This window comes from Sorex araneus, chromosome 3 (assembly GCF_027595985.1).
Source record: "Sorex araneus isolate mSorAra2 chromosome 3, mSorAra2.pri, whole genome shotgun sequence".
NCBI classification, from domain to species: Eukaryota; Metazoa; Chordata; class Mammalia; order Eulipotyphla; family Soricidae; genus Sorex; species Sorex araneus.
Window position 1 is genome coordinate 110,669,957 of NC_073304.1, and position 14,279 is coordinate 110,684,235.

A 14,279-nucleotide genomic window follows, 5' to 3' on the forward strand; every position below is an offset into this window, starting at 1 on the left:
AGAAGAAGAAGAAGAAGAAGAAGAAGAAGAAGAAGAAGAAGAAGAAGAAGAAGAAGAAGAAGAAGAAGAAGAAGAAGAAGAAGAAGAAGAAGAAGAAGAAGAAGAAGAAGAAGAAGAAGAAGAAGAAGAAGAAGAAGAAGAAGAAGAAGAAAGAAGAAGAAGAATGCCTGCCATAGAGTCAGAAGGGAGGCTGGAGCGGGAGTGAAACTGAGGACATTGGTGGTGGGAAATGTATGCTGGTGAAAGGTGTTGGAACATTATATAACTGAAACCAAATCATGAATAACTTTTTATCTTTATCACTGCGGTTCATTTTTTTTAATTGTTAAAAGTACAAAAATTTATTAAAGTGAAGAGCACTCAACCAAAGTAAAAGATATAACTATAAGGAGTAATTGGGCTAGGTCACTGTTTTAGGCATTTTCTCAACCTGTACACTCATATTAATTTTTCTTTCAAATATTTTTTAAGTTTTAATTCAAATATAAGGACAGATATATTTAATGTCTAATCTCTAGCAATAGTTACTGCAAAAATAGATAAAACAATGTATCTGCCTTCAAGCCCTACCTATTTTTTTAGCCCCCTACCTGCTAAATTGGTTTTTTTAATTAATTTATTTTTTAATTAGTGAATCACCGTGAGGATACAGTTACAGATTTATACATTTTCGTGCTCGTGTTTCCTTCATACAATGTTCGAGAACCCATCCCTTCACCAGTGCCCATTCTGCACCACCAATAAACCCAGCATCCCTCCCTCCCCCCAATCCCATCTCCCTCCACCTCACCCTGCCTCTGTGGCAGGGTATTCCCTTTTGTTCTCTCTCTCCAATTGGGTGTTTTTAATTGTTAGAGGTACAGGTTTGCAATAGGGGTGTTGAGTGGCCATCGTGTTGTCTCTAGTCTACTTTAGCACGCATCACCCTTCCCCCGAGTGGCCTCCAAAAATATTTTACTTGGTGTTCCCTTCTCTATCTGAGCTGCCTTTTCCCCAGAATGTGAGGCCAGCTTCCAAGATATGGAGTCAACTTTCTGGTACTTATTTCTACTATTCTTGGATGTTAGTCTCCTATTCTGTTATTTTATATTCCACAGATGAGTGCAATCTTTCTATTTCTGTCTCTCTCTTTCTGAGTCATTTCACTTAGCATGATACTTTCCATGTTGATTCACTTATATGCAAAGTTCATGACTTCATTTTTTCTAACAGCTGCATAGTATTCCATTGTATAAATGTACCAAAGTTTCTTTAACAGGTCATCTGTTGTCGGGCACTCGGGATTTTTCCAGATTTGGCTATTGTAAACAGTGCTGCGATGAACATATAAGTGCAGATATCATTTCGACTATACTTTTTTGCTTCTCCAGGATATATACCCAGCAGTGGTATTGCTGGGTCAAATGGGAGCTCAATTTCTAATTTTTTGAGAAGCGTCCATATTGTTTTCCAAAAGAGCTGAACTGGTCGGCATTCCCACCAGCAGTGTAGAAGGGTCCCTTTCTCACCACATCCTCTCCAACAGCAGTTGCTTTTGTTCTTTTGGATGTGTGCCAGTCTCTGTGGTGTGAGGTGGTACCTCATGGTTGTAAACCCTACCTATTTTAAAACTAAATCATCTACTAAAATAGAAAACACACTTTATTCAGAAACTGTAACTCAAGTTAAACAGCCCAAGTGTGTAAGGTTCTTAGGTACTAAAGTACCTAATGTGAAAGTATGTGTTATTTGCGCACTGCATCAAGTTTAAGTGTGTATGAGGAAAGAAGTCAATAAGCATGTGTAACAAGAAGGCTTTGCTCAAATACCAAAATGAACTTTCCCCTTCTTGTTTATAGTCTAGAAAATAAATACAATACTTTGGTATGCAGATAATATAACTTACTGTTTCAAATTTCCTGAAGTCAGTTTTAAGTAATCTTCTAAATGCATTAATAATTGATTAGCATTCTAAGGTTTTGCCCCACGCCGGCTAACGGAGGAAATGTCCTTTTTCCTTGGTTTTTCTTCCCTCTGGGAGGAAGAGGTGTGGTGTCCGTCATTTTATGGGACTTTTAAGCAGGTATGAACTTGGTGGCGCGGAAAAAAAAATGTGCTTTGAACTTGATATAGCGGGATGCCTGGGCAGTCTCGGGCTGGGACCGGTGCCGGCTCGAGCTCCGCCGAGATTTGACCTGGGTGGCCATGCCTTTACACAGCCGCTTTGCTGCTGAACAAGCAGGATCCAGAGCCAGCTATATAACTTGGGGTTCCAGCGAGTGCTTGCAGCCATGTCTCCAGACTGTGAACTAAGCTTTTGCTCCATGCTGCTCCAGGAAGGGAAATGATTCAATTTCCAACTTAAATCTCCCTGGACTTAATTACTAAAATACAGAAATCCTAAAACCGGGCGGCCCCTACTGTGGCCGCGCAACTTTATATCTCTTCATTCTCATCAGTGGAAAACTAATTATCAAATATTTCCCTGTCAATAGGGCCGTATTCTTGGGGGATAAATTCCAACAAGAATAGTGAGTTCTGTGTTGAAACTCCAACAACAATAGTAAGTTTTGTGTTGAAATATGGAATGTAATCAAGGTAAAGAGAAAAAGAAGTGAAATTTATCAGTTATGCAAGGGGGGGTTGTTGGGGAGTGGGGGGCGGGATGTATACTGTTTTTTTTTTTGGTGGTGGAATATGGGCACTGGTGAAAGGACGGGTGTTTGAGCATTGTATAACTGAGACATAAGCCTGAGAATTTTGTAACTTTCCACATGGTGATTCAATAAAATAAATTTTTAAAAAATAATAATTGATTAGCATAGATACATAAAAATCACGATCACGAAATCCCGTTAATCATCGATTTCTTGAGCAGGCGCAGTAACCTCTCATTTCGTCCTTTCCCTGAGATCTTAGAAGTCTATCTCGACTCGGCCCTTCCAACGATATCACACTGGAGGCTCTTTCAGGGTCAGGGGAATGAGATCCAGCTTATTACTGGAGATTTAGCATATGAATATACCATGGGAAGCTTGCAGGGCTGTCCATGTAGGCAGGAAATTCTCAGAAGCTTGCCAGTTTCTCCCAGAGGGAGAAGTAGGCTACAAGATATCACTTCTGGGAGCTTCCTTTTAAGTCTCTCTCTGGATGTTGGCCGTTGATGGGATACACACACCTGGGTTCCTCTGCCGGTACCTTCATGCATGAGGCCTGTCCAAACGTGTGGAGAGGGGTCTCGAGCATGGCAGTGGCTAGGTTCCGGTGGTCTTCGGGCTCCGGGAGCTTTGCTCGGGGTGGGGAGGGAAGCTGGAGCCCATCCCCTCCAAGGGGCCCCGGAGAAGACAGCCAGGCGTGCGGGCAAGAGACTCTCTTATAAAAATGTTTGGTATACTTTAAAATTGTTGATTGTTACCTCAGCATAAAACTATAATTCCAATTAAAGAATATTCAGTGAGAATTTCTCTGTGAAGACATTTATTGTATTACTACTTAATTTAATTATGTAAGATAGATATCTCCAATTTCCAAGTATAGTAAGACCTATTTAGAAAACTGTAATTCCAACACAGAAATTCATGTCCAGCTAACGTGCCTTCAGGGAAATTGAAGCAAGTGTCTTTTTCATGGTTTACTTAGTATGACAGTTTCCCTATCACTAAGTTTTTTTTTGTAGATTATTTCACTATTTAAAATGGTCTAATTTGCTCCCAACCCAGAGGTATGATTTTTGCAGTTTTGTGGCTCATAGGTGATCATGGGAAGCAGGCACTACCGGCACGCCCCCGGCCCAGATAAGATCTGGTGCTGCTGAGCGCTAAACGGACCCTCTGCTCCAAAAGACTATGATCCCAGAGGTCTTCTAACCCATTTTGGCACCCAGAGCGGCTTCTTACAGAAATGCATCTAGACTGTGAACTGAGCTAAAATATCAGAAATCCAAAACCGCGCAGCCACGAGAGCTCATAGAGTCTTCATTCTCAGCAATGAAAAGAAATTATTAAATGATGCCTTTTCAGCAGTCCTGATTGTTGGGGGAAAATTCCAAACAATAATAGTGAGTTCTCTATTGAAATATTGAGTGTATTCGAAGTATAGAGAGAATAAAGTGAAGATCATTAGCTACTTAGGTGGGGGCTGGGTGGGAGGGGGGTACATTGGGGTTCTTGGTGGTGGAACATGTGCACTGGTGAAGGGATGGGGGTTAAATCATTATATGACTGAGACTTAAACCTGAAAGCTTTGTATTTTTTTCACGGTGATTCAATAAAATAAAAACTTTTAAAAAAATAAAAATAAAATGAAATAAAATAAAATAAAATGGTCTAATTTGGAGCCAGAGAGGTAGAAAGAGAATAAGGTGCTTGTCTTGCATGAGTCTGACCCCAAATCATTCCCTGACATTGACCCCTGAGCCCTGCCAAAAGTGCCCGTGAGCACAGATCTGGGAGCAACCCTGATGACATCAGATATACTAAAAAAAAACATAAATTAAATGGCCCCAAGTATATTGCTGATTGATATCTGGTGTTCCTAAGAACAGAACAGAAGTTTATTATACTTCTTATAGAAAAAATATATGTGTTGGTTGTTCAGAACAGAAGTTTATTATATTTCTTATAAAAAAAATGTACCTGTACTATAGTGTTATTGTTGTGGGTGTACTACTAATGAACTATATATTAAATAAAACACACACAAGACAAAGTAAAACATTCAGCAATAGGTAAATTAATATATGAACAGAGATTTGTCTTCTTCTTAAGAGCAAATAATATTTGCTAAGTCAGTGTTTGTGTTGGTTTTTGTATAACAATGCTACATCAAATAACAAGGTCAGCTGTGAGTAATATTTTCTGCCCAATTTTGCTCACAGGAAACCTTTTCTCAGGAAGTTTCTAATAGATGAGTCCCACTGAACAAATGGAAATACCAAATAAAAGAAAGACATGAGAAAAGGGAAAGATATGATATAACAAAGGAGAGAACCAATGGGGATTTCATTTGGAATCACTTAGGGATCGCAGCAAAATAGAAAGTAAAGAAGTCCAGATTGTGCACCTTCTGCCACCACCATCTGATGATGTCACTCATAGAAGTTGTTGGGTTTTTTTTTCTGAATTACTTCTGAGACTTGGAGGTTAGTTATGTTGAATTTAGGAAAAGAAAATATCACTTGAGCCCACTCCATTCCCCAACTGTACTCCTGGTGACCAAACTACAAAATTCCTAGGAATTCACGTTTTCAGAGACTTCACTTTTACTTTCACCACCAGCTTTCCCAAAGGAGAAGTTTGACTGTCTCAGATAAATTGATACCACTTTATAATCCTGTGATTTCTCCTATGATTGTTCATCCCAGAACCCTTCCCCAACTGACAATTGTCCTTTAAAATTTTTGAATTTTTGAGAATCTCTTGCCCGTGTGCCTGGCTGTCTTTCCTGGGGCCCCACGGAGGGGATGGGCTCCAGCTTCCCTCCCTACCCTGAGCGGAGCTCCCGGCGGCTGAAGACCTCCGGAGCCTAGCCACAGCCATGCTCAAGGCCCCTCTCCACAGGTTCGGACGAGCCTCACGCATGAAGGTACTAACAGAGGAACCCAGGTGTGTGGGACCTGGGGCTGAGACCTCCAAGCTGCTCAGATCAGAACTGGGCCTCCTCCACCCAGATTTCCCTTTTCACAGTAACTAGGTGGTCACACCCAGGGACTGCCCCCAGCTCCGTGTAATCCTATCCACGGCCAGCATCCAGAGACTTAAAAGCAAGTTTCTGGAACCATGCAGCCGCAAAGCAACCGGATGATGTCTTATGTCTTATAGCCTATTTCTCCTCTGGGAGAACCTGGCAAACTACTGGGAGTTTCCTGCCCACATGGGAGAACCTCTCAAGGTCCCCATGGTGTATTAATATGCCAAACCCAGTAATATGCTGGGTCTCATTCCCCTGACCCTGAAAGAGCCTTCAATGAGGCAGCATTGGGAAGGACAAGTAGAGAGAGGCTTCTAAAATCTTAGGACTAGGATGAATGGAGACGTTACTGAGACCGCTCGAGAAATTCGACAATCAATGGGAAGATGATGATGATGAATTTTTGAGCATCTAAGTAATATATTCATTACATTCATTCCTCTATATAGAGGAAAATACAAATAAACAACGAAAGAGATGAATAAAGCACTCAACATAGTTGGTTATCTTTGGAGGGAGGAGAGAGGAATAAGGGTAAAATCAGGTTTAAAGTACTGGTAATGTTACCTATTAAATTGGTGAATATTTACCTAGTATTGAATGTTTTCTGTATGCCATACGTAAACAAACAAACACAAAGGCAGATACATACACGTTGTTTTTAAAAACACAATTTAAAACTTCAAAGTATTTTTAAAGACAACAAAAAATAATAATTGGGAAAGCCCTCGTAGATGTCTATGAACTTTCTAGAGTAGCAGCTGAAATTGGCAGTTTTTGAAATTGCTCCATCTTGAGACCCGCCAAAATGGTCCCACAACTTAGGCCAATGGGACGGGTTGTAAAGAATGAGATAAACAAACACACACACACAAGGAATGTCCCCAAGCTTAAGTAAGGACCACCTGAGCAGCCATCAGTGGTCTTTCAGGCAGCCATTTATTTTATGTCATATCACTTCCCTATCAGAGTTCCCGACAAATGAGTCATCGTTTTTTGTTGATAGACACATCAAAAGTTAGTAGATCAACATGCAATAGGTACATGAAGAGCAGAGACTGGGGTTTTACACAGCCAATCATCGGTCAATCTTATAATATGGAATAAAGTCGTGATGGTTTCCTATTCTATTTTTGCCATGTTGCACCCTAAATACCCTTAGTAGTCTTATTCTCTGCCTGCATTTTGCAGCATGTAGGCATAGAGTAAAATAGATATTTATAAAATGGATAAATATCTGTCATCTATTCTATTCTGTTCCAGCTATATATTTGGAAACCCTTCAAGTTCTAAGACCTAAGTTACTTTACCTAAGGGAATATCCCAACCTTGGGGCTGTTGGGGGGCACTTCCCCACATCCACCTATGAGACTTTTATTCAACTATGACTGTAGTAGAAAATTGAAACTTTTTTCTTTTAAGCCTAAAGTTTTTCTGTCAAAGAAAAACACAAATATAGTTATATGAGGAAGAAAGAAAACAAAAATTGGATAGTTAATATTTCCACAGGAATCTAGTTTATATTTTCTTTCATTTTGTGGCTGACTTTGTTTGCTAAACTCTATAGTTTGCTAACTATAGAGTTTCAATCACTAAAGGATTTGATCATCCTTTGATGATTGTTCAGTGTGATCGAATTCTATTTTTCCTAGCAAAATTTCTTTGAAGGAAATACAGATAACTAACAACTCTAGGTAATCTAGTTGCAAATTATGGGAAACTGGACGTTCTCAGGGGACATGCCCATATGGACCAACATAACAAGAATGATGCAACACACTAAATCAGTTATCTAAAAATTTGTGATTTAAGTGTAGTAGATAAAAATCGTCAAGTTGTATGTTATCATTTTATTTTCTGACAGTCTCCCCCTGAACTGAATTCTCATGAAATATTTTTGTTTTATTTTATCTGCATCTGGAATTAATTTTAATTGTGTATAAATAGAATGCCAAATATTATGTCATGTAAATCTTTTATTTCCCAAGTTACTGCACATGTGCAATTTTAGTTCTAAGGCTGTATGTTAATAGTAAAGAAATAATCTTCAATTCATCAGAAATGAAGCAAGTTCAGGATTATCTTTGTAATATTGAAAATTAGTCTCTTGAGAGATAGGTCATTTGGATGTGTTTACTGATAAATCAGCTGAATTAAGTTCTGATAAGTGAATTTGCACTAAAGCTTCTACAGTTTGTGTTTCTTCCCACTCAAGAGGAGAATGCGTTACATAGTAGTATTTTCACATTCCTATATTGACTATAGTTCTGTTGATTAGCTTACAAATTCTGAAATTTCAGAAAATTACTGAAAAAATACTATTTGACTGATTTCATTGCCTGTAGAGATTCCCTGGGTGTGAAGTGGGGGAAGAGGTAGCAGAGAGAAAACAAACACTTCCTCTCTACCCCCCTCTGTTGCTCAGGGAAGATTTAGGATGAAATTCTGCTACCAGCCCCTCATAAGCCCACTGCCACTCATCTCCCAGCAGCCCCACGAGGCAGTTCCAAGCCACACCCAGGACCCACTTGTTCTGCACGGAGAACATCCCATGCAGATGTTCTCCGGAGATGAGCCCTGCCGCCCAGTTTCTCAGGGAGCAGTGGAATCGGACTGGGAGTGAGGAATTTGCAGGAAAAGAAAAGTCAGTCCTAATCTGTCCCAGACCTTTTGGGTCGGTCACCTGGCCCTCACAGCAAAGTGGAGAAGACAAGCAATTGATGGGATATTTCCCAAGTTTATTGGGAAATAAAGAGAGAGAAGGAAAGGCCATTAAGGTATGAGCTCAAGAGAGAACACAGGCTTCTCCAAAGTGGAGAGAGCCAGTACATATCCCAACGTTAAACTATGAAAGTCCACATCTCAAGAGAGGGTGCAGGCAGCACGTGCTCAGGCACCACGTGTACTGGCAGCAAGGGTGCTGGCAACACCTGCGCGTGCGCACTCTTCCTCAGCCCAAGTTAGTTTATAGGCATTTTCCCCAGACTGCTCCCTGTCTGTTGCTAGGGTGATTACCAGGAGAGAGTCTGGAGGATTTTCTTTTTGTGGCCTTTGTTCCAGTGGTAGAGCCTGTCCTCACAAATTTTCCAGCCATGCCTCTTCCAGCCTGGAATTTTGTATCCCAAAGGCTTTTCAGGTTCCTGAGATGGATCTTTTGTCTTAAAGGCCTCCCTGCCTTCAGTCTGATTCAGGTTTCAGACTCTGTTTCACCCCCCAGCACAGTGCCAGACTCCCCTCCCCACCTGCCTGCAGCAATATCGCTATCCCTTCCCTTTTCCTAATGTTGCCCTTAATGAGAGTGACACAAGGTGTCTGGTGGTACAAAGTAATCTAAGGAGATTTTTGCTATTTCAAAATAGTAAAATAAAACCTTCCAAATTCTACAAGTCAAATCAGCCTTTTTTTCTTGCACTATTACTTTGGGTCATTAAGTAGATATCTTTAGGTGCTTGGGATGTCACATACACATATTAGGAAATTCTGTAGGAGATATAACTGTTAATGTAGTATCTTTATGACTTTTTATTATATTAGCATTATTATAACTTTCTAAGGCATTAACCATCCCCTTACGGAATATTGCCATCATCATTAAAGTACTTATGCTCGCCGTTCTGTGAAGAAGTGTCTCCCTGAACATGAATCTAGTTTGCTAGACTCCATGTTCCTTTGCTTGCCTATCTCCACTCTAGAGAAAGTTGTGTTCTCTCTCAAAAATGTACCTCTCCTTCTCTCTCCCCTCTCATCTTTTTAAATACGTTTCTATAAAACCTACCTTGTTTCACATAAAAACGAACAAACAAAAACCTACCTGATAGCGAATAGACATGAGAAGAAAAATGAAAAAAAAAAAGGGGCTGGAGCGATAGCACAGCAGGTAGGGCTTTTGCCTTGCACGCGGCGGACCCGGGTTTGATTCCCAGCATCCCATATGGTCCCCTGAGCACCGCCAGGGATAATTCCTGAGTGCAGAGCCAGGAGTAACCCCTGTGCATCTCCAGGTGTGACCCAAAAAGCAAAAAAAAAAAAGAGAGAGAAGAAAAATGCTCATCACTTATCACGGAAATTGAAATCAAGACAATAGTGAGACATGACCTTACACCGGTAAGAATGGCCCACATCAAAAATAACAATAATGATGATGATGATGATGATGATGATGATGATGATAACAATAATAATAACTGTTCATGGCAATTTGGTGAAAAAGAAACTTTTATCCACTTCTGGTCAGAATGTTGCCTAGTTCAATCCCTGTGAAATATAGTATGGGGGTTTCACAGAGATGTGAATAGATTTACCACACCACCTGGCAATTCCACTTTTTGGTAAATACCCCAGGATACAAAGACATTCATTCAAAAGGACATTATTCACACCATTATTCATTGCAGCATTCAGCACAGCTGCTGGGATATCAACCTAGGTGCTCAAGAATAGATAAATGGATACTGAAAGTATGGTATATATATATATATATATATATACACACATAATGTAATGAGACACAGCCGAAAGCACTGATGAAATCATGCATATCTTTCTAATTTAGATAAAACTGAAATCATTAAATAAAATGAGTTGGAAGGAAAAAGACAAGTACCAGATTATCTCACGTGTCTGTGGAACATAGAAGAATAATAGGAAGGGAAATACCTGGTTTCAAAAGGAGACTGCCCTTGACATGTGAGCACAGAAATGATAAGCACAGGGAAGGAAAGAAACTGAGGGGGTGATAAGAAGAGATGGAGGGAAGGTAAGAGGGTAAGATTCAGGAGCCTCATATTAGACATGAGGTATATGTAGGATCGACACTAGAGTGTCAAAAATACTGTATTAAATGAAACTAAAACAGTAACATTCAAAAGTGTTCCTGTCGAGGAGGCCAACCTGGGGATAAGAGAAAGCCTGGGACACTGGTGGAGTGACCTTGACACTGGTGTTGGGATGGTGTTGGAATAATGAGTGCCTAAACTTTAGCTAAAAATAAAGATGTACCCCAGAGTGCAGATTTAACTTCTCCAATCAGCTGTGTGGACCCTAGAGGTCTGCACTGCCAAAGCCCCCACCTGAACACCAGCCCTCCACCCAAAGTGGAGCTTCTCCTTTCAACATCTCGCCCTGGAACCACCCTCACCTGACAGGCATTGCCACCAGAGAGCAGAACCACTTCTCCAACCAGTCGCTAGCCCAGATGAATCAGGTAGTAATGATGCACTATAGAACCTCTCAGATAAGGAATTTAGAATGGAGCTGTTAAGGATGTATAAGGAGCTCAAAGAAGCAATGGAATGCACTTCTGACAAAATATAAGAGGATATGACAGCAGAAGTGAGGAAAATTCAAACTAAAATAAAAGCAGAAATGACAGACCTAAAAAACTTGGTAGGTGAAATGAAAACCTCAGTAGAAGGACTCAGCAGCAGAGTAAGAGTTGCTGAGGACAGAATCAGTGAGCTCCAAGATGAGGTGCAGAGAATCTCCGGACCACAGCAGAAAGTGGAAAAGAGCCTCAAAATAAACCAACAGATATCAAGAGAAAATCGGGATGAAGCCAGGAGGAATGACATAAGAATCACTGGAGTACAAGAGAGACGGGAAGAAAACCCTGAAGAAGAAGAAATTGTCAAAGATTTCATAGCTGAAACATTCCCAGAGCTGAAGAGCACATGTGACCAGATTCAGAAAGCCCCAAGGGTACCATCCAAAAGAAATCCAAATAAAAATACTCCAAGACATCCTTATCAGAATGATGAAAACCATAGACAGAGTTAAAATTCTAAAGGCAGCAAGATCAAAGAAAGAAATTTCTTATAAAGGATCATCCTTAAGATTTATAGCTGAGTTATCTGATGAAATTCTCAGGGCCAGAAGACAGTGGTGGCATATAGTGAAAAAATTTAATAAAATAAGCACCTCACCAAGAATACTTTACCCAACCAGACTCTCATTCATATCAGAAGGAACAAGGCACTGCTTCACAGACAAAAGTCAGCTCAAGCTTGCAGGTTAGTGGGCTGAAATGGGCGCCAACTCCTTTGCACCTGCACCTATCACCCCCTGCCCCCCACGCCTACTCCTTTCGGACCCTGACTCCCACCCTGCCTAAGCACTGCCCATCTAGCCCCTCGCCACCCTTCACCACCGCCATGCCAGTTTGCTCCCTCCTGTGTTCACCCTGCCACATTGTGGTAGTGGGCGGGGACTCAACAAAAGTGGGTGGGGCACAACAAAGTGGGCGTGGCCTCCTCCTGAGCCAGCGGCTGCTCATGTATTTTCGAAATGCCAAACAATTATTCAGTACATCTCGGTGTTCATCACCTATTACCCCGAGTATCATCTTAGCTGTCCCAAAAAATAGTTCGCAAATAGGTTGCTAGCTAATTTCAAGAAGGTCCCTCTTCCAGACGACCACAACAATGTGAAGAAACAGCGCAAATCACTGCCACAAGGAGAGGATGATGAAAGGAGTCCAGATGCCTCAACAGACACTTCCTACAAACTTGAGCTCTTCGAAAAAGAATTCAGACGTGAAATCCTGAAGCTGTTCAATGAACTCAATGGAAAAATTGACAAGTTAAAGGATGAGCTGACAGAAATGATACAACAGAGAGCCGAGAAATTACGGGAAGAAATGAGAGCAGAAATAAAAAACCTACGAAAAGAAATGTCACAAATAAAGGATTTAGTAGATGAATTAAAAAACTCAGTGGGTGCCCTCAACAATAGAATGACTGCAGCAGAAGACAGAATCAGTGAGCTTGAAGATGAGCTGCAGGCAACCTACAGGCAGCAACAACCAATGGGGAGAGACCTCAAAATAGCTCCAAGGAGAATCAGAGTCCTAAGAGATGATTTCAGAGGAACAATATTAGAATCATCGCAGTACCAGAAGGAAAGGGAACCAACCCCAATGAAAAAGCCACAGTCAAAAAAATCATTGCTGAAAAGTTCCCAGAGCTGGAGAATGCAGACATCCAGATTCAAGGAGCCAGAAGGGTGCCAGCTAAAAGAGACCCTAACAGAAAAACTCCAAGACATATCATAGTTAGGATGATGGATGTAACGGATAGAAACACAATACTGCAAGCAGCAAGGTCAAAGACGGAAATCACATTCAAAGGAGCACCCCTTAGATTCACAGCAGACCTATCAGAGGAAACCCTCCAAGCCCAAAGGCAGTAGTGGGATATAGTGAAAAAAACTCAATGAAATGAAATCTTAACCAAGAATACTTTATCCTGCCAAATTCTCATTCAAACTCCAAGAAACAATATACTATTTTGTGAATAAACAACAACTCAGGAACTTCATAGACAATTAACCAAACCTAAAAGAAGGACTAAAGGGGATACTGTAAGACAAGAAAAACCCCTACAAGCACAACAAACCCTTACAGAAAGATGGCACAAAACCCCATGACAACAATCTCTCTCGATGTCAATGATCTTAATTCACCAATTAAGAGACACAGACTGGCAAAATGGATTCAGAGACTGAACCCAACATTCTGCTACCTGCAAGAAATACATCTGAATAGCCAGAATAAACACAGACTCAAAGTCAAAGGATGGAAAACAATCCTGCAAGCAAACAACTCCCTCAAAAAGTCTGGGATGGCTTTACTAGTATTGACAACATAGACTTCAGGTTGAAAAAGATTAGAAAAGATAGTGAAGGCCATTTTTATTAATCAAGGGATACGTACAGCAGGAAGAAATCACATTCCTAAACATGTACGCACTCAATTGGAACCAGTTAAATACCTACAACAGCTGTTAACAGACCTTAAAAAGTACATTGCGAGCAACACAATAGTAGTTGGAGACTTAAACACTGCCCTATCACCTCTGGACAGATCAAGAAGATTAAAATTCACCAAGGAAATACTGGCTTTGAAGGAAGAAATATAAGAGAGAGAGCTAATAGATCTATACAGGGCCTTATATCCCCAAAAAAGTAATACACATTCTTTTCCAGTGCACATGGGACATTTTCCAGAATAGACCATGTGCTGTGCCACACAACATACCTCAAGAGAATCAACAAGATAGACATTGTTCCAGCTATCTTTTCAGACCATGATGCACCGAAGATAGAAGTTAATCATGGACAGATGCAGAAAACCAAATCAAACACCTGGAAATTAAACAGCTCGATGTTGAACAATGAGTGGGTCAGGAAGGAAATCAAGGAAGAAATCAAAAGGTACCTGGAAACAAATGAGAATGAAGACACGAGCTACCAGAACCTGTGGGACACAGCTAAAGCCGTATTAAGGAGAAAATTTATAGCTCTGCAAGCATATCTCAGGAAGGAAGAAAGGGCCCGCATAAATAACCCGACTTCACAGCTCAAGACCTTAGAAAAGGACCAACAAAAGGAGCCCAAACCAGGCCGAAGGAAAGAGATAATAAAACTTAGAGCAGAAATTAACGACATGGAAACCCAAAAGACAATCCAAAAGATCAATGAAACCAAGAGCTGGTTTTTCGAGAAAATAAACAAGATTCATAAACCACTAGCAAGACTCACAAGAAAAGAGAGAGAGAGAACCCTTATAAGCCAAATCAGAAATGAAAAGGGGGACATCACAACAGAAACCAAAAAAT